Consider the following 4,450-nt stretch of genomic DNA (forward strand, 5'->3'; position numbering starts at 1 on the left):
GTGTGTTTCCCTGACTGGGCAGGGTTGTTCATGTGAGTTCTGAGGCTGAGCCTGGAGACCAGCAGTCTAGGGCTTCAAGTTAAATTGTACTTCCCACTGTGCTTCTGAAGGGAACCTGCTTAACTCTGTGGGCATGCCATGAGGCTGCTGACATCCCTGATCGAGCAGCACAGGTGTCAGGAAAACACAGCTACCAACAAGATCTGTGCACCAGTCAATTTCTTTGTTTCTACCTGACCCTAGGGCTGTCAAACCATACCTTTTCCCCTAGTATTCGCCATGAGGTGCAACAGGAGTGGACTTCCTGAGTACCTTCCTAGAATATTAGGGAAACTGAATGACTGCCTCTGATTCTCTTTTTTCCTGGTAGAAACTGCGAGTGCAGGGAAGCCATCTCCATCTGCTGTGCCAACTTGGGAAAAGGGAAGCGGGAAGCCTAGGTGGAGTGAGACCATTCTTCTTTCCCTTCTGATTCCGATTTCATTCTATTCTACATCCCATGCTGGTATCTCAGGCTGGTATCCAGGTGTCGGGGTTTTCAAAGGATGTTCTAGTTTATGGATAGTTGCCAGTTAAACTTTCTGTGGGACAAGAGGAGCCTGAGATTTCCTGTTCTGCTGTCTTGCTAACATCACTACTAAGCTCTACTTTTTGATGGTGAAATAGTTTAGACTGCTGAACTGTATTCATCTTCTAAATCATTTTAAAGTATTTTATTGATGTTAAACTAAGAATCAGTACTGAATTATAATGCAATGTCACTCTTGAAAATATCACAATGACTTAGCGTTTTTAATCGTTGAAATGATAAAGGATTTTTTTTAACAGAATGTCAGTTATATAGAAGAGATGAAGGTTTTATTTATCCTGAAATATCTATCTTTGTTTATGTATTTCATAGGAAGCTCTATGGAATCAGAAGAAAAATCTGAAGTAGTCCCTCCACCAAAAGTACTTTATAAGGATCATTTTGCCTCAAAGCCCTCCTACAGGCAAGAGGAGCTTACTGTGACTTCCTAGAAGAAAATGTTGTTGTGGCATGAGGCACTTCTCTGATCATATCACTAAAGTTATGTTCTACATATACTAAAGGTATGTTCTACGTGTACTTTTTGGGAGGAAATTGATGGTTATTTCACTAGTGTTCATTGTTGCTATAAATGATGAGCTAAGTCTCTGAAGGCTAAGGTCTATTTTCTTAAAAAGAAAGAATGTCAACTATTCGGACTGATGCAAAGTTACTTTCTTAGCATAAATTCTAGGGCTATAGTTAATATCTTGCCTGGAATACTTGGGTCAAAGTCCAGCCATCTTTGTCTGGCTAGTTATTCTGTAAAACTATAGTTTTCTCTTCTATGGCATTCCACTATATTTTGCTGGTCATTGTGAGAATGAAATTAAAGTAAGTATAAAAAGCGTTTTACACAAGGCATAATACTTAGTAAATGTTCAGTAATTAATTAGAATTTAAAATTTTGTGCAGCTCACTTTTATAAACAAAATCCTAACATTTTCTACTACTAATTAGGCAAACTACTTCACATAACACACCTTTGTTAATTTCTCAGCTTTTAATCTCATGGCATGTACTAACTTAAGTACTTACATTATTATACCATCACTTTGCTATTTCTGGAATCACCTTTCTGAACTGTATATTGATAATCACAATAAAAAACTAGACAACATAGCACAAAGGATCTAAGACCATAAATTTAAAAGAAAAAAATTTATATAATTTAACCTAACAGCTGAACATAAATTAACCTAGAACAATAAGAGTAAAAAATGGTTAAAGAATAGAAAGGAAAATTATGGTCTAATCTCCATAACTTCACTGAACAACAAACAGTGCTTTCATAATCTTGATCAAAGATTTTTCTCATCTCAACTTATTTTGGATGCTGTTGTTTAAATATGTATGATCTACTTATGCTAGAAGGAGGAAATACATTAATTTGGTGCCTACTAAAGCAGTATTTACTTGTACTAGATTTAGCAAAGTATTTCAATATTATAAGATGGGCAAAATGTTCAGACATAGATTATTTTGGGGGGGAGAATATAATTATTGCTTTTAGAAATTATTAAAATATAGTTAGTTGTGAAGCAATATTGGTAATGCTGCACTGTGTGTAAGATCTGATGTGTATCTGAAAGACATTTAAAAGCTTTATTTTCTACATTCTTCAATTGGAAATATAGCATTTTTTCTAATGTATTAAAACACTGTAAGAAGAGAATGATAATATTCTTTGAAAAAATTTAGCTCTACATTTTAATACCACCAGACTTAAATTATGAGAATTCATGGAGAAGGGATTTATTAGGAGCTGAAACGACTAGAGAGAACTGTCATTATTGGTTCACTTCTGAGTAGAAATTCTCTCTGAACGTTTATGGCAGTCCTACTGTTGATCCATGAGTTAATGATTTGAATCAGACTATCTCTCTTCTGTTTCTCTTTCTTCTTTTCTCTTTGTCTGGCTCTCCCAGTCTTGCAAATGGAAAACATCATTATGTATACACAGATAGTAATTTGAAACTTCAAAGTTATGAAGTGATCACAAAATCATGACCATTTCTTGTTGTATATGTGCGTAAATCAATATTAATAAGAATGTCAATTTACGCATTTTCAACTCCCTTAGATTGATTAAAGTCATGTTTCCCATTGATGCACATTTTGTAGTGTGTTCTATTTAATTTTGTCCTTATTAATATAACAGAAATACTAATTATTCATTAAAAGAAATGGATAATACAGAGAAATTTTAGAATTAAACTCATTTCTCTTATGTTTTCACAAGTGAAATATTTTTTTGACCTTGTAATGAAAAATAATAGATTGCTGAAATATAAACGGTGTTCAAGTTAATTTTATAAAATAGGCAATTATGCAACTTCTATTATGATTCTATGATTATTTATCTCACAACACACAATTGTGCCCTAGGTATAGATGGTATTCGGTGTTGGGGAGTTTGGACAGTACAGCAGCAGCTGCTCTAGGTAAGATAATCCGGGTAGTCCATTCTGAGAAGATTACATAATATACACACACAGAAATATATAAATAATTTAAAGGCACAGTCTCATTTGTGTATGACTTGCTTGTTTGTCACTGTAGTAATAATTGTCTTAATCATTTCTTGGTCATTTTCTTGCTTAGTAATGTTGATCCTAAAGATCAAGTATATTTTCAAAAACACTTTGGCATGGAATAAGAGAACAATGTAGATCGTTCTCTCTCTTCCTCTCTTTCTCTCTCTCTCTCACACTCCCTACACACACACACACACACACACACACACACACACATACAATCAACATTCTGATCTCCACATAAAAAATTTCTGAGACCTTTCATTTCTATGACTTGATTTACAGACAATAAACCTAGTCTCGTAATAAAATGTAACTTAGTTTATGCATGGAAAATATAGTGTAGAAAATCACCATCTGTATTCTAAAATAAATTGACTAATATAGATAACAGAGGATACAGTACAATATACTTAAAGAAACAGTAATCTTATAGGTGGTAAGCAAAGTATAGCTAACACGTTTGTTATTGTTTTTCAAGTTATTTATAATTTTATTTTCTCCAATTCTCTATTCTCTGATTAGTCTATTTATTTCCAGATGGCATGATTATGTTTCCAAATTTCTAAGATTCTGCCCTTATGGTTTAACTTGTTTTATTTATACCAGAACAGCTGACTTCAACAGATGTTTTTTCCTGAAATAGATTTTACTCAATAATTTTCCATTTCCATCAATTCAGATCATCTGCTTTACTGTAGTAGAATATTTCTATGGAGCATTTTAGGAGTTTTCCTTTACTTGAAATGAAAATTTAACATTAGATTTTCAAGTTGTTTGCCCGGTATCTCCCTGTAACTTCCTAATGGACCAAAATAATACATATTCATTTGGCATTGATATTACCAGTTGAATAATATGGAGCACTGATTGCCTTTATGACAGGTAATTATACACATCTTTGTCACTTTTTATTAAATTCAGATGTCTCATGTTTCTTACATGTCAATAATAAGTTGTGTTGGAATATTTTCCCGTTTATGCTATTTACAGTTTTTAATTTAACATTTAAGTACACTTCATTGCTTTAAAATCAAAAGATTCAGTACATTTAAAATTCACAAATACCTCATGCCTGTAATCCCAGAACTTTGGGAGGCCAAGGTGGGTGGATCAGGAGGCCAAGAGAGTGAGACCATCCTGGCCAACATGGCAAAACCCCCTCTCTACTAAAAAATACAAAAATTAGCTGGGCCTGGTGTCATGCGCCTGTAGTCCCAGCCACTTGGGAGGCTGAGGCAGGAGCATTGCTTGACCCACGAGGCAGAGATTGCAGTGAGCCGAGACTGTGCCACTGCACTGCAGCCTGCCGCCTGGCGACAAAACCAGACTCTAACTCAAAAAA

The sequence above is a fragment of the Cebus imitator genome, unplaced genomic scaffold (genome assembly GCF_001604975.1).
Source record: "Cebus imitator isolate Cc_AM_T3 unplaced genomic scaffold, Cebus_imitator-1.0 Scaffold337, whole genome shotgun sequence".
In the NCBI taxonomy this organism is placed as follows: domain Eukaryota; kingdom Metazoa; phylum Chordata; class Mammalia; order Primates; family Cebidae; genus Cebus; species Cebus imitator.